Source organism: Macaca thibetana, chromosome 7 (genome assembly GCF_024542745.1).
Source record: "Macaca thibetana thibetana isolate TM-01 chromosome 7, ASM2454274v1, whole genome shotgun sequence".
Classification (NCBI taxonomy): domain Eukaryota; kingdom Metazoa; phylum Chordata; class Mammalia; order Primates; family Cercopithecidae; genus Macaca; species Macaca thibetana.
In genome coordinates this window covers 152838280-152859857 of record NC_065584.1, presented here as the reverse complement: position 1 = coordinate 152859857, position 21578 = coordinate 152838280, and positions in this window count along the sequence as shown.

The following is a 21578-nucleotide window of genomic DNA, read 5'->3' as shown; positions in this document are numbered from 1 at the left end:
TGTACCCCTTGTTCTTGCTCAGCTCCCTCTTCAACACCAATAATTATTAGATTTGATCTTTTGAGGCAATTTCTTATATCTTATAGGCAATCTTCATTCCTTTGTATTCTTTTTTTCTTTTTTCTCCTCTATGTAATTTCAAATAGCCTATTTTTGAGCTTATGGATTCTTTCCTCTGCTTGATCCATTCTGCTGTTGAGAGTCTCTAGTGAATTTTTTGATTTAGCAGATGTATTTCTCAGTTCCAAGATTTGTTTTTCTTTAAATTTCAGTGTCTTTGCTAAATTTAATAAATTCTGAATTGATTTTCTGTATTATCTGGTAGATCACTGAGTTTCCTTAAAACTGCTATTTTGAATTTTTGGTCAGAGAGCTCACATATTGGCATCTTCTTAGGGTCATCAGTGGTTCCATGCTTTGTCTGTTTGGGGTGGTCATGGTTTCCTGTTTCCTATTGTTTCTTGTGGATATACATCTACATCTTTGCATTGAAAGATTAGTTATTTATTCAAGTCTTCTCTGTGTGGCCTGTTTTGCTTTTTATTGGGTATGTTTGCTTATAGAATCTTTGTAATATACTGCTGAATTTTTTGTTTGTTTGTTTGTTTGTTTTCCACTAGGTCGCTGCCTCCTTTTTGGCATTAGATGATTCCTAAAGCCCAGGTTTGCCTTGGCTCTAATAAACAATTGGAACACTGAAGTTCCAAATGCGGGAGGTCCCAGAGCAGATATCCTGCCAGTATGGATAGGCTGGCTAGGGATTCATGCCCAGGCGACCTGTGGGATGCAACTGCTACAGTGTGGTGCTGCTAAACAGCCACTCTGATTTGGTGTCTTCTTTGGTTGAGTTACAGAACAGTGTTTTCCAGGGCTAGGGATAGTATCCTCACCTCCCTCCTTGGTCTCTCAGTGTCCTCAGAAATATTGCTTCCTTCAGGCAATCATGATGCTTCCCATGGGTTGAGGCAGAGGGAAGGTCTCCTGCCAGGAAACCCACAATGGTGGGAAAGCTAGTCGTCCACCTCAATCTCACTTTTTCCAGTGCAGAAATCACGAGTCAGGGGAAATTGCCCATGCATTTGGTGCTGGGCAGATTATAGGGAGGGGAGTTGTGAATGTAGAAATCCATTTATCTTACTGACTGCTCAGAGCTTTTTCACTTCTCTGTGACTCCAGGAACTGCCTCATCCTCATATTTGGGTTCTGGAAAATTGCTGGAATAGTGCTGATCATCTCAGCACTGGGTATGTGTTTCTGGTTTTCTGTGGGAAGGAATGCAGCCAAGTTGCTTCTTCACCACTAGTTTGGGACTGGAAGTCTCCAGGCTTTCTTGATGCAGCTTTGGTAAGTTACATGTTTTTAGAAATGTTTCCCTTTCTAATAAATTTTCAAATTTACTAGGGTAATGTTATTTATGGCATGTTTCTCTTTTTCATCTCTTCCATATTTGCAGCTTTCTTCTGTTCTTCATTCATATTCTTGCTTATTTGTGAATGCTACTGTCTTTTTTTTTTTTTTTTTTTTTTTTTGAGATGGAGTCTCCCTCTGTCGCCCAGGCTGGAGTGCAGTGGTGTGATCTCAGCTCACTGCATCCTCCGCCTCGCGGGTTCAAGCGATTCTCCTGCCTCAGCCTCCCAAGTAGCTGGGATTACATGCACCCACTGGCACGCCCAGCTAATTTTTGTATTTTTAGTAGAGACAGGGTTTCACCATGTTGGCCAGCCTGGTCTCAAACTCCCAACCTCAAGTGATCTGCCCATCTCGGCCTCCCAAAGTGGTGGAATTATAGGCGTGAGCCACCACGCCCAGCCCTGTCCCCCTTTTTTAAAGGAATCTTGCCCAACATTTATCTATTTTATCTGGCCCTTCCCTGGCTTGTTTTTTATTTTATTTTTTATTTATATATTTATTTATTTAGACAGAATCTCACTCTGTTGCCCAGGCTGGAGTGCAGTGGCATGATCTCGGCTTACTGCAACCTCCTCCTCCTGGGTTCAAGCGATCCTTCCGCCTCAGCTTCCCAAATAGCTGGGATTACAAGCATGTGCCACCATGCCCAGATAATTTTTTTGTATTTTTAGTAGAGACAGGGTTTCACCATGTTGGCCAGGCTGGTCTTGAACTCCTGACCTCAAGTGATCCACCTGTCTCAGCCTCCCAAAGTGCTGGGACTACAGGCGTGAGCCACCACACCCCGTCTGGCCTTGGTTTGTTGATCATTGCTATTGTATGTTGGTTTTCTGCTTCATTAATTTTTACCTTTATATTTATTATCTCTTTCCTTATGCTCTCTTTGAGTTTATTCTGTTGGGAGTTTTTTTCTTCTTACAGTGAAGCCTAGCTTATTAATTTTCAGTCTTTTTTCTTTTCTAATGAAAGCAGCTAAAGCTATAAATTTCCCTGAAATTACTATTTTTCCTGCATCCATAAGTCCTGATATGTATAATTTTTATCATTGTTTCTGTACAACTTTTTATTTCTTTTATGATTTCTTACTTGACTTATAAGTTATTTAGAAGTGTACTTTCTAATTTCCAAAACCTAGGGGATGTGTCACTTACCTTTCTTTTATGCACTTCTAATTTGATTGCTTAAGTTAAATCTATGCTTGCAGGTCATAAAATGTAGTTTATGTACATCAGATTCTTGAAATTTGTTGAGGCTGGTTTTATGGCCTTTTATACAGTCAATTTTTTAAATATCCCAAGTGCACTTGAAAAGAATGTCTGTTCCTTGATTGTTGAATGCAGGGTATTTTATATCACTAAATTCACTAAATTAAGCTAGTGAATTGTGTTATTCAAATCTTTCTTGACTCGTCAATAATTGGGAGCATTGTGTTGAAATAACCCACTATGTCTGTGGATCAGTCAATTTCCTTCCATAATTCTATAAATTTTTATTTTATATATTTGGATGCTATTTTAGTAGGTACTTTAGAACTATTTAGAACACAACTTTAGAACTATTACATCTCCCTGATAAATAAAACCTTTTATCATTATATAAAGTCCTTATTTATCTCTTACAGTCTATTTTGTCTAATGATAATATAGTTACACCAACTTTCTTTTAACTATTAGGTTGGCGCAAAAGTCATGGCAAAAACCACAATTCCTTTTTCACCAACTTAATAGTATTGCCTGCTGTATCTTTTTTTCATCATTTTACTTTCATCTTTCCTGTGTCCTTTTATTTTAGGTGTGTCTTATATATTTTTTAATTTAGGTCTAAGAATGTGTCTTTTCGTTTATTGTTTAGTCCATTTATACTTATTGTGATTACTGATATATTTAGATTTTCACCCTACTAATTTTTGGCTTTCCATTTGTTTTCCTTTTTTAAACTTATTTTTTTCCTTTTTCTTCTGCATTTGATTTTTGTTTTTTTATTCTATTTTACTTTTTACTGGTATGGAAGTTACACATTTTCTGTTTGTAGTGATTACCCTTGAAATTGTACCATGCACATTTAACAACGTCTAAAGTGAACAAATACCTGAACCTTCTCTTAGAAGAATACAAAGAACTTAGAACAGTCTAACTCTCCCCACCAACCTCGGGCCTCCTTCACCCATCTATAAATATTGCCCAGTATTTGTGTGTGTCCTTTTTTAACCCCACAAATTATAGACCATCATCACCTTTCATTAGAAGTTTTTTGCAGACAATTTTTGGAATTATTTACATACTTAATAGTTTATTTGTTCATCATTCTTTCTTGCATTGAAATAAGTTACATATTTTTAGAAATGTTTCCCTTTTTCTGTGATCATTTTCCTTCCTCCTAAAGTATATCTTCCAGAAATTATTTTAGTTAAGGTCTGTTAGTGGTAAAATCTCTCGGTTTTATTCTGAAATGTCCCTATTTCACCTTCATGTTTCTATTTTACATACATTTTTGAAAGGCAGTTTTGCTGGGCAATTCTGGGTTAACTTTCTCTTAATACTTTGAAGATATTTTTCTGTCTTCTAAATTCACTGTTCCTGCCACCATATAGTTTTTGTTTCTTTGTAAACAAGGTTTCTTTTCTCTTTGGCTACTTTTAATATCTTTGCTTTTGGAGCTCTGTGGTTTCTCTACACCATTTCCAGATGTGGGTTTCTTTTTTTTTTTGAAACAGAGTCTCATTCTGTCACCAGCTGGAGTGCAGTGGCATGATCTCAGCTCACTGCAACCTCTGACTCCCTGATTCAAGTGAATCTCCTGCGTCAGCTTCCCAAGTAGCTGGGATTATAGGCGTGCACCACCACACCCAGCTAATTTTTGTATTTTTAGTAGAGACAGGGTTTCACCATGTTGCCCAGGATGGTCTCAATCTCCTGATTGATTCGCTTGCTGTGGCCTCCCAAAGTGCTGGGATTACAGGCGTGAGCCACTTCTTTTTTTTTTTTTTGAGACAGCGTCTCACTCTGTCACCCAGGCTGGAGTGCAGTGGCACAATCTCAGCTCACTGAAACCTCTGCCTCCCGGGTTCAAGCGATTCTCCTGCCTCAGCCTCCCGAGTAGCTGGGACTACAGGCGCCCGCCACCAAGCTCAGCCCACCAAGCTCAGCTAATTTTTGTATTTTTAGTAGAGACGGGGTTTCGCTCTACTAAACAAAACTGGTTTGGCCAGACTGGTCTCGAACTCCTGACTTTTTGATCCCCCCACCTCAGCCTCCCAAAGTGCTGGGATTACAGGTGTGAGTCACCGCGCCCGGCTGTGAGCCACTTCTTGATGTATGTTGTCTTTCTTTTATCTGTGGGCTCGTGTCTTTTACTAGATCTGGAAATTCTTATCTAGTGGTTAGCTTTTCAAATATTGCTTCTCTCTTATTCTCTCTACTCTCTCCTCCTGGGATTCTGATTAGATATTTTTTAGACTTTCTCATTCTACCCTGTCTTCTCTTAACTCTTCCTTCATGTTTGTCATCTCCTTAACTCCCTGTGCAGCATTTTGGGTAATTTTCTCAATCTGTCTTCCAGTTTACCAATTCACTACTCAGCTTTATTTAATCTATTGTTTAGCCTGTCCATTGAGTTTTTGTTATTGTTGTTTTGTTTTGTTTCATTTTATTTTTAGAGATGGGGTCTCTGTTGCCCAAGCTGGAGTTCAGTGTCACAGTCGTGGCTCACTGCAGCCCCAACCTTTTGGGCTCAAGGGATCCTCCAGCTTCAGCTTCCTCAGTAGCTGGGACTACAGGAGCATGCCACCACAGCACCTAATTTTTTAATTTTTTTTTTTTTTTGTAGAGATAGGGGTCTTGCTATGTTGCCCAGGCTGGTCTTGAACTCCTAGCCTCAAGTGATCCTCCCACCCTGCCTCCCAAAGTGCTGGGATTACAGGTATGAGCCATTGTGCCTGGCCTCCATTCAGTTTTAATGTCAACAAATTGTTAAGCTCTAAAATTTCTATTTGCTTATTTTTCAGCTATATCTGATCAATTGCAAAGGTCTTTGCCTTATTTTCTTAAATAATAGCTTTATTGAGATATAATTCACATGTCATAAAATTCAACCTTTTAAAGTATATAATTCAGTGGTTTTTAGTATATTCACAGAAGTTGTGAAGTCATTACCACTATTTAATTCTAGAACATTTATACCAACCCAAAGAGGAATCCTGTATCCATTATCCATCACTATCACCTTCCTTCTATCCCCATTATGTCTACTTTCTGTCTCTGTAGATTTGCCTATTCTGGACATTTCATATAAATGGCCTAATACAGCATATGGCCTTTTATGACTTGCTTTTTTCACTTAGTATAATATTTCCAAGGTTGAACCATGTTACATCAGTACTTAGTACCTTCTTATAGCTGTATAATAGTCCACTGAATGTGTATACCCTAATTTATTTACGAGTTGATGGATTTTGGGGTTGTTCTCACTTGTTGGCGATTATAAATAATGCTCCTATGAACATTCATGTGTAAGTTTTTCTGTGGACTTTTTTTAGGTACAGGGCCAAGAGGTACTAGATCTCTTGGCCCTGTACCTAGAAGTGGAATTGCTGGGTCATGTACTAACTCTGTATTTAACAGTTTGAGGACCTGCTGGACTGTTTTCCAAAGGGGCTGTGCCATTTTATAATCCCACCAGGAATATATGAAACTTCCAATTTGTCCACATCTTCACCAACATGTGTTATTATTTGTCTTTTTCATCCCTTGCTTATTCCTGTGATACCATGTTTTATTTATTTAAACATTTCCTACCTAGTTATTTTAAATCTGCTATTGAAATTTCAATAACCAAAAAGCTTAGGGCTCTAAATGTGTTATTTTTTGTCATCTGTTCTCATTCATGGTGGCTCGTTTCCTTCTGTGTTTGATACATTCCTGGAGAAATGCAAGGTAGGGCTTTTGTTTCATTCATTGCTATATTCCCATTATCTAGAACCATGATTGAAATGTAACAGGTGCTTAACAAATCATTGTTGAATGAATAAATGAGTTCCAAAGACCTAAGCAGAAGAGTAAACCCCAAATAGCATGTACATTTGCTTCTTCTGGGTGCCAGGGTGTTGATAGATATAGAGCTATGTTAGCCTCTGTCAGTCAGTGTCTAGTTAGGAAAACAGAAGCCCTGTGCCCTATGTATTCCAAATGTATCTATCCGTGTCCAATCAAAGGACAGAAACTACACAGTGATTTAAACAAATGAAATTTAACATAAAGAAGCCAGGCGCGGTGGTTCACACCTGTAATCCCAGCACTTCAGGAGGCCGAGGTGGATCACTTGAGGTCAGGAGTTTGAGATCACCCTAGCCAACATGGCAAAACCCCATCTCTACTGAAAATACAAAAAAAATTAACTGGACGTGGTGGTGCATACCTGTAATCCCAGCTACTTGGGAGGCTGAAGCAGGAGAGTCACTGGAACCCAGGAGGCAAAGGTGGCATTGAGCCAAGATCGTGCCACTGTACTCCAGCCTGGGTGACAGAGCGAGACTCTGTCTAAAAATATATACATATCGATTAATTGATGATTAAAAAGTAACTACAAGATGTCAAGAGAACTATAGGGCTAAGAGAAACTACCTAAGGTAGGGCAAACTTTGAGAGGGTCTCCCTCCCCAGAGCTGGGGTTCAGACCTCATTGGAGATGTGGTTGCTGCCCACTGAATGGCAGAGAAGTTCACAAGGTGGCCTGGCCCAGAGCTTGTCCTCAGTCACTGGACAGGAAAGAAACAAGCTTCTGGGGCCCAGGTGAGCAATCAGGTAGGCGAGCATGCAGGTGCAGAGAACGAGTTAAGGCACCACTGGGGGCTGAAGGCCTGAAGCAGCCACTGTCCATGTTGGAGGGCCTCAGGCAGGTGATTGATTATCAGGCCGGGCTGAGGCTTTGAGTTCACCGAGGGTCCGTGTCCTGGATGCTTGACCGGGAAAGTGCACCACCGGGCGGCCTCTCACCCTCACCAGTCATCGAAGATACAGAGCCAGAGCCAGCAGAAGTGTATTCCTCCCCTAAATGGCCTTCCGGGGCCCTCTACTGAATACACTTGTTATGCTCACCGTAAGGAGATATGTTTAAAGGAATTTTGCCCATTATCACAGAACAGGTATTAAAAAGTGAATTTGGAAACAAGAGGCAAGAAATACATCATTAGCATACCAAGTACTTAGGTTTTGGATACAGGGAAATAGAGGTTTATACAACCATTCGGAGGCTGGGGGAGCAAAGGTAAGGGAGCCTTCCGCAGCACTTCAGTCTGCAGCACCCAAGTGCGTGGAGCTCAAAGGCTTGCTCTGAGGCCACTCTAATCTCCAGGGCCTCCGAGAGGCTCCCACCCACTCACTCGGGTTGCAGCACCACTGCAGGTGACTCTCAAGAAGCACACCCAGAAGCTGCAGCAAATGCGTGTCTGCCCGTGCGTCCGCCTGCGGCACCAGTGCAAAGTTGCGCCCTCTCCCTTTCGCCTGCATATCAGATCTCTTATAAGGACTTCTCATTTGCAGGCTCTGCGGAAGCCCCACGTGGCAGAGGATTCTGGGAAATGTAGTTCTCGCCTTCTCTGCGACGCCGAGGAGACCTCAGAAGGGGGTGGCAGTGACAATACGCAGTCCCTTAGAGAAACTTAAGCTTATGTGGAGTCTTGGGTCAGATCCCCCCACGTCGTCACTGGCCCCAGGGCAGGTTTCCCAGTAGCAGCCGACTTGAACCTTTGTCCTGAAGGCAGCCCGACCTTTCCTGTGCGCTCCTTGGCTGCCTAGCGCAGTCTCAGCGCCACAACTTTGTTGTTGGTTTGATTTTAGCGGCGGGGAACCGAACAATGCATTAAAAGCATTTTTGGGGGGACGGGAGAGATCTGAATGCGGTGGTTCACGCCTGTAATCCCAGCACTTTGGGAGGCTGAGGCAGGAGGACTGCTTGAGGCCAGGAGTTCCAGACCAACCTGTGCAACATAGCAAGACCCTGTCTCTACCAAAAATGTAAAAATTAGTGAAGCATGATGGCACACGCCTGTACACTGGAGGCAGAGGTGGGAGGGTGGCTTGAGCACAAGAGGTCAAGGCTGCAGTGAGCTATTATCGTGGCAGACAAAGGAAGACCCTCTCTTATTTTATTTATTTATTTATTTATTTATTTTGAGACGGGGTCTCGCTGTCACCCAGGCTGCGGTGCAGTGGCGCGATCTCGGCTCACTGAAACCTCCGCCTCCTGGTTTCAAGCAATTCTCCTGCCTCAGCCTCCCAAGTAGCTGGGATTACAGGAGCACGCCACCAAGCCCAGATATTTGTATTTTAATAGAGACGGGGTTTCCCCATGTTGCCCAGGGTGGTCTCGAACTCCTGAGCTCAGGCAATCCGCCCGCCTCGGCCTCCCAAAGTGCTGAGATGACAGGCGTGAGCCAACGCTCCTGGCTGGAGACCCTGCCTTTTTTTTTTTTTTTTTTTTAAATAAAGCATTCCCCTAACCCCACTGCCAGGATCCGTTTGTTTTATGGGGAAGAAGCCCTTCAGATATTTTATTAATAGTTCAATCACTGCCAAAAACAAAATCCAGGCTACTTAAAAACATTATTCCCACTCAGAACATTCCTCTAAAGTCAGTGGAGTAATTTTGATTCCACTGCTTGCAACCGAAAAAAAAAAAAAAAAAAAAAAAAACTGAAGAAGTAAATGATTCAAACTTGTGACTGCATCACAGAGGCCTTTGAAGATCTAATGAAAGCTAGGGATTCCCGAAAAATATGTGTGTATCCTTAACACATGTGGCATACAATTTCAAGCAGTTCAAAGATCCCTGACACCGATTTGTGGACCCTGTTCATGGAGAGTAAGAACCTGATCAAAAAGAAATGAGGCCGGGCATGGTGGCTCACACCTGTAATCCCAACACTTTGGGAGGCCAAGGCGGGCAGATCACATGAGGCCAGGAGTTCAAGACCAACCTGGCAAACATGGCGAAACTTGGTCTCTGCTAAAAAATACAAAAATTAGCCAGGCTCAGTGGTGCGCGCCAGCAGTCCCAGGTACTCGGGAGGCTGAGGCATGAGAATCGCTTGAACCTGGGAGGCAGAGGTTTCAGTGAGCTGAGATTGTGCCACTGCACTCTAGCCTGGGTGACAGAGCGAGACTCCATCTAAAAAAAAGAAAAAAGAAAAAAGAAAGAAAGAAGGAAAAAGAAAAAAAGAAAAGAAAAAGAAATTAGGAGTTTATGTACAAAATCTCAGCCTGCATTTTTTTTTTTAAATTTCCAACTTTTAGGTTCAGGGGTACATGTACAGGATGTGCAGGTTTGTTACACAGGTAAATGTGTGCCATGGTGGTTTGCTGCACATATCATCCCATCATCCAGGTATTAAGCCTAGCATCCATTAGCTATTCTTCCTGATGTTCTCCCTCCTCCTATCCCCCACCCTCCAACAGGCCCCATGTGTCCATGTGTTCTCATCATTTAGCTCCCACTTATGAGAACATGCAGTGTTTGGGTTTTTGTTCCTGCATTAGTTTGTTAAGAATAATGGTTTCTAGCTCCATCCATGTCCCTGCAAAGGACATAAACTCATCCCTTTTTATGGCTACCTAGTATTCCATGGTGTATTTGTAATACATTTTCTATAATCAGTCTATCATTGATGGGCATTTAGGTTGATTCCATGTCTTTGCTATTGTGAATAGTGCTGCAATGAACATATGCATGTATGTATCTTTATAATAAACTCTCCCACCAACAGTGTAAAAGCCTTCCTTTTTCTCTACAACCTCACCAGCATCTGTTGTTTTTTGAACTTTTATAATAATAGCCATTCTGATTGGTGTGAAATGGTATCTCATTGTGGTTTTGATTTGCATTTCTCTAATGATCAGTAATGTTGAGCTTTTTTTCATATGTTTGTTGGCCGCATGTATGTCTTCTTTTGAAAAGTGTCTGTTCATGTCCTTTGCCCACTTTTGGGGTTGTTTTTCCCTTGTAAATTTGTTTAAGTTCCTTATAGATGCTGGATATTAGAACTTTGTCAGATATATAGATTGCAAAAATTTTCTCTCATTCTGTAGGGTGTCTGCTTACTCTGTTGATAGTTTCTTTTGCTATACAGAAGCTCTTTAGTTTAATTAGATCCCATTTGTCAATTTTTGCTTTTGTTGCAATTGCTTTTGGCGTCTTCATCATGAAATCTTTGCCTGTGCCTATATCCTGAATGGTATTGCCTAGGTTTTCTTCCAGGGTTTTTTATAGTTTTGGGTTTCACATTTAAGTCTTTAATCTATCTTGAGTTAATTTTTGTATATAGTGTAAGGAAGCAGTCAGTTTCAAGTTTCTGTATTTCGCTAGCCAGTTCTCCCAGCACCATTTATTAAGTAGGGAATCCCTTCTCCTTTTTTTTTTTTTTTTTTTTTTTTTTTTTTGGTCAGGTTTTTAAAGATCAGATGGTTGTAGTTGTGAGGTATTATTTCTGGGTTCTCTATTCTGTTCCATTGGTCTATGTGCTTTTGTACCAGTACCATGCTGTTTTGGTTACTGTAGCCCTGTAGTATAGTTTGAAGTCAGATAGCATGATGCTTCCAGCTTTGTTCTTTTTTCTTAGGATTGCCTTGGCTATTTGAGCTATTTTTTTTTGGTTCCATATGAATTTTAAAATAGTTTTTACTAATTCTGTGAAGAATGTCAATGGTAGTTTAATGGGATATCATTGAATCCATAAATTGCTTTGGGCAATGTGGCAATTTTCACAATATTAATTTTTCCTATCTTTGAGCATGGAATGTTTTTCCATTTGTTTGTGTCATCTCTGATTTCTTTGAGCAGTGGTTTGTAGTTCTCCTTGAAGAGGTCCTTCACTTCCCTTGTTAGCTGTATTCCTAGGTATTTTATTCTTTTTGTGGCAATTGTGAAAGGAAGTTAGTTCGTGATTTGGCTCCAGCTTGCCTGTTGTTGGTGTATAGAAGTGCTAGCGATTTTTGCACATTGATTTTGTATCCTGAGCCTTTGCCAAAGTTGCTTATCAGCTTAAGAAGCTTTTGCAGCCCAGCTTTTATAAAGAATCCAAAGCCATTTGAATTGTTTCCCCAGTGCTTTTCTAAACATACACAAAAGGATTTCTAATGAAATGTTCAGTAGGCCGGACACGGTGGCTCACACCTGTAATCCCAGCACTTTGGGAGGCCAAGATGAGCGGATCACCTGAGGTCAGGAGTTCAAGACCAGCCTGGCCAACATGGTGAAACCCCATCTGTACTAAAAATACAAAAAAATCAGCGGGGCATGGTGGCGGGTGCCTATAATCCCAGCTACTTGGAAGGCTGAGGCAGGAGAATTGGAGGTAGAGGTTGCAGTGAGCTGAGATTGTGCCACTGTGCCCCAGTCTGGGCAACAAGAGCAAAAACTCTGTCTCAAAAAAAAAAAAAAAAAGTTTATCATTCACCATTGTTAGCATATTGGTTTTAAATTTTATTAAAGACATAGTAAAGTTTGTCAAGTTGCATAAAAAATTTGCAGTGGAATAGGCCAGCTTGTGTAATTAATATCTACCATGTGTTCAGGCCTGTCTCGTAAACACTGAGCATAGTTTTACTAACAAAGTATTATAAGGGTATCTATTTATAATAACTTTATTTATATGAGATTTTTATCACCTGTGTCAAGACCTTAATCAGTAACAAACTCCCAACTCAAACAGTGTTTTTATGAGGAAAGCACCATCTTATGCAGTGGTCAGTTTACTCAGCTGTTTTCAGAACTGCCCTGGGTGAAAAACTGGATTGCCTTGTTTCATGCATGGTAGACTTGGTTCTCCAGGACACAGGAGCAGCATAGCAGAAACACCCAGGAGTCCACTCTGGCTTCTGCTGGGTTGCCTTGAACAGGTTAACTCCCGTCTCCAAGTTTCTGTTTAATCATCTGTCATGGAGCAATGCCAATGCGCATGGAGCTGTCAGGGGAGCACAGTCAGGGGTGCAGGAAATATTGGTTTGGTGTATGCCTTATCCTGCTACAGCTTAACAAAGGCCTATTCACTAATTGGGTAACTGAGAACTGCCTCTGGTTAATTGCACAGCTAGAGAAAGGGATCCCGCTTTGTCTGCTGGGTCCATTTAGAATTATAACTTGCCCATTGTTTGATGGGGGATCCTGTAGCCAAACAAATGAATAGTTAATTTAAAGTCAGACAACTGGGGCTTTTTGCTTTAGGTAGAAACCTAATTCCCAGACGATCCATATATTATGTATAGACTGCCTTGACCTGATTCTGTTCTCGGCACTCAGGCTAGGGCCCAACACAGGAAAATCCTGGAAGGGCAAGGGAGCATGAGAGATAGGGGCGGGGGTGGATGACCCAGTTTAAAGTTTTCCTCTCACACTGCAGTGATGAAAAGTCTCCAGGCCATGAGAGTTACATGCTCAACTTGATTCTCTCCATCAAGAGGATATTACTATGGTTACCTACTGCTATAAACCCAGAAGGGAATCTTTCCTGACTGCTACTACCGGCAGAGTATCTGAAGTTTTTAAGATTAAAGATCTGTATTATTCGGGGTTCTCTAGAGGGACAGAACTAATAGGATATATATATATATCCTATTAAAGTTTATTAAATATTAGCTCACACAATCACAAGGTCCCACAATAGGCCATCTGCAAGCTGAGGGACAAGGAGAGCCACTCTGAGTCCCAAAACTGAAGAACTTGGAGTCCGGTGTTTGAGGGCAGGAAGGACCCAGCACAGTAGAAAGATGTAGGCTGGGAGGCTAGGTCAGTCTGGTCTTTTCACGTATTTCTGCCTGCTTTATATTCTAGCTGTACTGGCAGCTGATTAGATGATGCCCCCTAGATTAAAGGTGGGTCTGCCTTCCCCAGCCCACTGACTCAAATGTTAATCTCCTTTGGCACCACCCTCACAGACACACCCAGGACCAATACTTTGCATCCTTCAATCCAATCAAGTTAACACTCAGTATTAACCATCACGAGATCATTTGACACGGTATAGCTACTTTGGAAAGCAGTGTGCAGTGTCCTGTAAAGTTAAACATATCCTCACTGTATGAACCAACCATCCCATTTCTAGGTATTCACTCGAGATAAGTGAAACATGTGTTCACACAGAAACTTGTCAGTGATGTGCTCCTAGCAGCTTTATCATACTAGTCCCAAATTAGAAACAATTCAAATGCCCTTCAACCGGTGCATGGATTAGCAAACTGTGGTACACCCAAACAATAGAATTCTACTCAATAACAACAAGAACTGAGCTCCTGACACAGCATGAGTGAATCTCAAAAGCATCACGCTAAGTGAAAGCATCCAGAGAAAGCTGCAAGACTCCAGGAATATGAAATTTAAAAAAAGGCAAAACTTTGATGACAGAAAGATCAGTGTCTGCCAGGAGCTTGAGGGTGGTAGAAGGATTAAGATTAGCCGCCACAAGATTAAAAATTATGGTTTAGGAGTCATGCAGCTGGAGGCTACAAGATTCTGACCCTCCCTAAAATGCTCCTAAGATCAGCACTTGAGATATTTTGCAGACCCTGCTCTTGATGGATCAGCTGGCACCACCCAGATCAATAAACTGGCTCATCTGATCTTGTGGCCCCCACCCAGGAACTGACTCAGTGCAAGAAGACAGCTCCGACTCCCTGTGATTTCATCCCTGACCAGTCAGCACTCCTGGCTCACTGGCTCACCCCACCCACCAAGTTATCCTTAAAAACTCTGCTCCCCAAATGCTCGGGGAGACTGATTTGAGTCATAATAAAACTCTGGTCTCCTACACAGCTGGCTCTGCATGACTGTCTTTCTCTATTGCAATTCCCCTGTCTTGATGAACCAGCTCTGTCTAGGCAGCTGGCAAGGTGAACCCCTTGGGTGGTTACACCATCTCATCCTCCTGAGTAGTTCACACTACAGACACACGCCACCACACCTGGCTAATTATTTTTGTATTTTTTGTAGAGACAGGTTTTTACCATGTTGCTCAGGCTGGTCTCAAACTCCTGAGCTCAAGTGATCCTCTCACCTCAGCCTCCTAAAGTGCTAGCATTATAGGCGTGAGCCACTGTGCCTGGCCAGAATTACTGTTATTATTATTATTATAATATTGAGACAAGATCTCAATCTGTACCCTGGCTGGGGTGCAGTGGCACAATCTCAGTTCACTGTAGCCTCGACTTCCTGGGCTCAAGTGATCCTCCCACCTCAGCCTCCCAAGTAGCTAGGACTACAGGCCTGCGCCACTGCACCCAGATAATTTTTGGGTTTTTTTTGTTGTTGTTTTGGGTTGGTTTTTTTTTTTTTTTTTTTTTTTTTTTTTTTTTTTTTTTTTGGTAGAGATGGGGTTTTTTCATGTTGCCCAGGCTGGTCTCGAACTCCTGGGCTCAAGCAATCTGCCTGCCTCAGCCTCCCAAAGTGCTGGGACTACAAGCATGAGCCACTGCGACTGGTCAAGGAATTATTCTTCATCATGACTGTGGCAGTGGCTACATGAGAATATATATTGCCAAAACTCACCAAATCATACTTAAAATGTTTTATTTTATGTAGATTATGCCTCAATAAAGCCGATTTATTTTTAATGATGTGACTTGCGTTTATCTCTTAGTAAAACCTGAGACTAGTGAAGTCTACCTGAATTCGTTCTTAGACTCATTTTCTTAGCAGGTCAGTGGGCTTCAGAAGAATTCCGGCCAGGTGCGGTGGCTCACACCTGTAATCCTAGCATTTTGGGAGGCCAAAGCGAGTGGATCACCTGAGGTCAGGAGTTCGAGACCAGCCTGGCCAATGTGGTGAAACCTTGTCTCTACTAAAAATACAAAAATTAGCCAGACGTGTTGGCATGTAATCCCAGCTACTCGGGAGTCTGAGGCAGGAGAATTGCTTGAACCCGGGGGACAGAGGGTGCAGTGAGCTGAGATCACACCATTATACTTCAGCCTGGGCAACAAGAGGGAAACTCATTCTCAAAGAACAAAACTCGTTCTCACTTAGCTTCTAAGTGAGGCTTCTAAAACCAGAACTTTATATGGTGTTTTCTGCTTCAAGAGTCCACAGAATCAAAGCCAAGAAAGAAATTAAGGGCCATTCCTATGATCTGAAGAGTGGCACACTGAACCACCTGGTGGGGCTAGAGGGGACCCAGGAAGTCCTCCAGACACCCTCCATGTTGGTGCTGAACTTTTAATCTTACCACTTCCTCTGGATTAAAAATTGCCTTTCCAGAGCATCCCATGTTTCTTGCTATCAGAACAATAATAGTTATCAGGCTTCTACCACTTTATTTGAGCCTCCCGATAACCTTGGAGGATGCTGCTGTGATCATGCCCATTTTATAGATAAAGAAACCAAGGCTCGGAGAATTTGGTTGGAGTTTCCAGGATTACATAGCCCTGAATTAACCTAGATGGGACCATATTATTATTATTTTTATTTTAGAGACCAGGTCTTGTTCTGTTGCCCAGGCTGGAGTGCAGTGGCATGCATCATAGTTCACTGTTACCTCATATTCCTGGCCTCCAGTGATCCTCCCATCTCAGCTTCCTGGGTTGCTGGTGCTACAGCTGTGTGCCACCACATCCAGCTAATATTTTAAGTTTTTTGCAAAGACGAGGTCTCACTATGTTGCTCAGGCTGGTCTTGAACTCCTGGCCTCAAGCAACCCTCCCACCTTGGCCTCCCAACGTGCTGAGCTTACAAGCATGAGCCTCCATGTCCTGCCAAAATTCTCTAAAGACTAACAGCTGTGGGTCTCCTGTAGCACTCTAATAAGTGATTAAATTCCAAAGTTCGACTATTTAGAGTTCAGGTTGACAATTCTGAAACAATTTCAAAGCAGATATTACCCGTGGCTCACCGTGGCTGTGGAAAGGCCTCCCTCCAGCCTCCATGGCCTGTCTGTTCAGGCAGTTGTGTGGTGGTTTTTGGAGAATGCAGGTCCCAGAGGTAGGCTGCCCAGGTCCACCTGTGACTACACCATGGACAGGCTGTGTGGTTTGGGGCAGATGACTCAGCTTCTCTGTACCTGAGTTAACTCATCTATAAGCAGGAGCCAAGGTTAGCTGTATCCCTCAGGGCTACTGTGAGGATTAAATGAGATAATACACATTAAGCACTGAGATCAGGGTTTAGCACGCAGGAATTGTACAATACATGTCTATTGGTTTTGCTTGTTTGTCTTTGTTTTATTTATTTTTTGGTTTGTTTTAGACAGAATCTCACTCTGTCGCCCAGGCTGGTGTGCAGTGGTGCAATATTGGCTCATTGCAACTTCTGTCTCCCAGGTTCAAGCAATTCTCCTGCCTCAGCCTCCCAAGTATCTGGGATTACAAGCACCTGCCACCAAGCCCAGCTAATTTTTGTATTTTTAGTCGAGACTGAGTTTCACCATGTTGGCCAGGCTGGTCTCAAACTCCCGACCTCAAATGATCTGCCCACCTCGGCCTCCCAAAGTGCTGGGATTACAGGTGTGAGCCACCACGCCCGGCCTTTGTCAACTGTTAAGAGTGGAAGAAATGGTAAGGAAAAAGGGAGGACAGTGGAGGGCCCTGGGAGCCTCTCAGCTTCTCCCAGCTCTCAGCAGCAGATGGGAGGGGAAGGGGCTAGCAGAGAGCAATTCAGCTCTGGGCTGTCATGGGGACAGCAGGCTTCTGGGCAGGGTCTGAATTTATAGCCACATGTATAAGGCAGTGATCTCTTCCATTAAGGGGTGGAAATAGAGCACAGAATCTCCTATATTAGGGCTTTTGTTCAAATGTGCAAACTCAGGGCCGTGAACTGTGCACTTCTCTTTCCCTTGGCTGTCTGGTTAGAGAGGTAGCAGCCATATCTGTACACCGCCTGGCTCGGGGTGGGCGTTGGCTCAAGCCATCCAATCAGAATCCCTCCGCGGGAATTTTGAATTGGGCCCAGAAGATGCCAGTAGCATTCTGCTTATCTCTTGGATAGAAGAAAGATAAACTTGGGAGCTGCTGACTGAGGCCATAGGCTGCTGTATTTCCTGGGAAGCCAGGAAAACCAGTCTGCAGGGAGAGAGAAGGATGACATGGAAACAGCGTTGCCGGTGGTGACTTCTTGGGCTCCCAAAGTCCCAGCACCATTCTTAGTTCCTGAGGCCCAACTGCATCCTTATGCTTAGATTCCCTAAGACACCCTTGAATCCTTGTACTAGAAATTCCCTTTTGTCATCAACCTGTCCCCCGTTGTTTCTAGTAATCACAACCACAAGAATCTGAATTAAAGCAACCTGGGGCAAATTGCTTCTTCTGTCTCCCCACAGTGTGACTTTCGGTCACCCTCCCAGCTTCTTCAGCCGGATGGGGAGTGTCCTGCAGGCAATACCAGTTGACACAGAAAGACAGTCTCCATCTCCCCCCAGTGCCCCAGTCTCCTGCTGTCTGTTCTTGTGCAGCCTTCTCACCGTGCAGTCTTGTCGCCCACGCATAGAGATCCCTAGTCAGGCCCCTCCTGGCTGGGTCTCTCCAAAGTAACCGAGCCTTCCTGGTCCCGCTTCCTCTATCTGCCTTCTGGAGTCCCAGCCTCTGGATCCAGGAGTCTGTGTGTCATGTCTCTCAGATGGTAGTTGCAGTCTAGCAGGGGCCTTCAAAGCCTTCTGGTGGCAGGGCAGTGTGGGAAGATGTTTTGAGGAAAGACAGATTTTCAAAAGCTCTTAAGAGACTGGATAGAAAGGGTACTGGATTAGGAGTGGAGACTGGATTCTGGCCTGGCTTCTAACTCGCTGTGTGGCTTTAGGCTTCATTTTCTTCAGCTGTAGCATGATGGAATTAGGCAAGATCAAAGCTTTCCAGGGAGCCCTTTGGAGGTGCCTTGGCCATGGCCTTGGAACCATAAGGGGAGAAGAGATGGCACCTGGGGCCCTGCTTCTCTTCACTGAGGGCATCCCCCCTTGTAGGTGTTTCACACATTAAGCATCCTGGAAAGATCTTTGTCTTAGCCCAGGTTTCCGAAGAAGCAGAGCAGGGCAGCGTGTACGCTAACACTGTATAGGGGAGTGCGCTGGCTGGGAAGGGGAAGTGAGGACAAGGGGGAGTGAGAGAGGAGGAGAGAGGGCACACAGGAGAGTGTGCTGTGGAGCTGGCCACCACTCCTGTCCGGATGGATGCTAGACCTTATAGGACCTTCTTTATTATTTATTTATTTACTTATTTTGAGACGGAGTCTTGCTCTGTTGCCTAGGTTGGAATGCAGTGGCGTGATCTTGGCTCACTGCAACCTCTGCCTTTTGGGGTCATGCAATTTCTCCTGCCTCAGCCTCCCAAGTAGCTGGGATTACAGGCGCACGCCACGACACCCAGCTAATTTTTGTATTTTTAGTAGAGACAGGGTTTCACCATGTTGGTCAGGCTGGTCTTGAACTCCTGACCTCATGTGGTTCACCCGCCTTGGCCTCCCAGTGTGCTGGGATTAAGGTGTGAGCCACTGCGCACGGCCCAGGACCTTATTTAAAGTGGCTGTGTGAACTGGAACTTAGGCCAGTCCGTCCAGAAAAAGGAAGAGAGAAAAATTTATTTGCTAATCCCTGTCTCTTGCTGGTCAAAGTTCACTTCATGGAGTGTCCAACACTCCTGCACTTCTGAGGTCAAGGGTGTGGGGCCAAGGGGAGAGGAGGTGCAGTTGACTTCTGCCTGGGTGAAGTCAATTGTCACAGCAGCTGGACAAAACAAGTGGCAAGGAGCTGGAAGACTGGTGTGTCAAACGCATCTTAGGCGGTACATTTAAAATTATCTGATACAGGCCTGGTGCAGTGGCTCACACCTGTAATCCCAGCACTTTGGGAGACCAAGGTGGGCAGATCACGAGGTCAGTAGATCGAGACCAGCCTGGCTAACATGGTGAAACCCCGTCTCTACTAAAAATAGAAAAATTAGCCAGGCGTGGTGGTGCATACCTGTAGACCCAGCTACTCGGAAGGCTGAGGCAGGAGAATCACTTGAACCTGGGAGGCAGAGGTTGCAGTAAGCCAAGATTGTGCCATTGCATTCCAGCCTGGGTGACAGAGCGAGACTCCGTCTCAAACAAAACAAAACAAAACAAAACAAAAGGATCAGATACAGCTATGATTGAAAAGTAGCAGGAATCTCTACTGAAAGAAAAGTCAAAACCACCAAGATGCATAATACCAAAGGACCTTCTCAGCTGAAAGATTTCTTGAAGCTGGTCACTGAAATTGCAGCTCAGAGAGCTTAGACTAGACTCCCTTCTGATGTGCAGGGCCCATGTTCTTAGATAATCACAAACAAGATCCTGAAAATGTGTACCCCTCAGTTTAACTCTATTCTCCTCACCCAAGTTTCCATGCAACTTAAAGAGCTAATGAAGATGGTGTTTCTAAAGTGTCCTGGTGAGATGGCAAAGGGAGGGGGCTGATAATCCCATCGGACAGGGAGAATTCTCTCTTGTTCATTCAGAAAGGCCCGGCCCCTGCCAGGCTGGACTCCCCTCCACTCAAGGGGCAGCAGCAGACTCCAGAAAGAAGGCAGATGTGTTTGTATTTAAGGCATTGGAGGATTAAATGAGCTAGAAAGGCTCCCTCCATACAGCCTCATCCTCTGATGGCTGGAAGCCCACCTCTGAGTGTTATTAAATCGATGATGACATCATGGGCACTGCATGCCCCTCCCTCTGGAGCCCAGCAGGCTTGCAAAGCCTGCAGAGGATAAGAAATTGGGGTCAGAGCGGGAAGCCTCAATCCTTCTTCTCTGGTGTATACTGAGATCGATGTGTAGATCAGATTCACCAGAATTAAGTCTGGGGCCTGGTCTGAGTGCTGTCCTTGGCTGACCCTTGGGCACACTACTTCAGCTCGGGGCCTACGTTTTTCTCTGCTGCAAAACAGAGACATTGCCTGCTCTCCTTGTGACCTGGTGTGGATCAAATGAAACAAAGAAAGCTTTAAAGCAAATGTGTTCTTCAGGGGCCTGGGGTGGGAACTGAGGTGTGGCCTGTGGGCTGCTAGAGCCCAGGATGGGGCTGATGGAAAATGACTCCCAGGCAGGCAGCCCTAGCCTCCCACAGCCAAGAAAGGACATGCAGGTTCTGACCAAAGGGGAAAGAAATAAACCCAATAAAAATCTCCCAAGAAGAAAGACAGGAAAGAAAATAGACTAGAAATAGGCATAACTCAGACCCCTCATGGTCTGGGAAGCAGACCAAAGATACTGGCCAGGGGAAGGCCACATTGCATTTGCATCTGAGGCACATCCCTTCCATGAGGCATATCGCTTCTGCAGCGACTTGAGGGCTGGGTGAGAGGAGGCAGGACTGGAGACCTGCATACGTAGCGTGTGCCTGGTATAGCACGCGGATGGTGGGGGAGAATGGAGGGTAGTTGCAGTTGTTCTAGTGAGGGGGCTGGGCTGCTGACAGAGACCATGGGAAGGAGAGAGTTTGTGACGTTGAGAGTGGTGTGGAAGGTAACCTTTCTGTGGAGGGAAACCTTAGGTCCTGAGAGGGGCTATTGTTAATAACTAGTCCACCAGTGCCGGGCTCTCTGCTAAGGGTTTTAGTCATCACAACCCCAGTGTAGTAGATGCAATAGGCATCTTCTTGTTACAGATGAGTAAACTGAAGCTGAGAGGGGTTGAGCCATTTGCCCGCGTCACAGCTAGTTCAAAGTGGTACCACTAATGAAGTCCTGGCAATCTGACCTGCAGGCGGTTCTCAGGTTTGACCCTTGGTTCTGTTTTTCACTTGAGGACGCTGTCCCCTTAGGTTCTGTCTGTCATGTATGCTCCGGTGATTCAGGAGCCTCTCCGCTGGGTTAGTTCCCAGGTTTCACCTCAGCTTCAGACCACCGGTCCAACAGCCTCCCTGATCCACCTCAAGCTTAATGCGTTTAAGGATGAATCTTTATTTACACGAAATCTGCTCCAGCCCACTTCCCGGGGGGTGCCTCCACTATCCACCCAGGGGCAGAATCCGGCCACTGCCTGAACTCTTCTCCCCTCACCCCCCAGGGACCCAGTCACCGTACCTCCCACACTACTCTAGATGTCACAAACTCGCTCTTTCCCACTGTCACCGCCAGCAACCCCGGCCCCTCACTAGAACATCTGCAACCCACGTGCTGCACCACGCGGGTGTTACACGTGCAGGTCTCCTGTCCTGCCTCCTCTCCTCCACCCGCAAGAACAAGG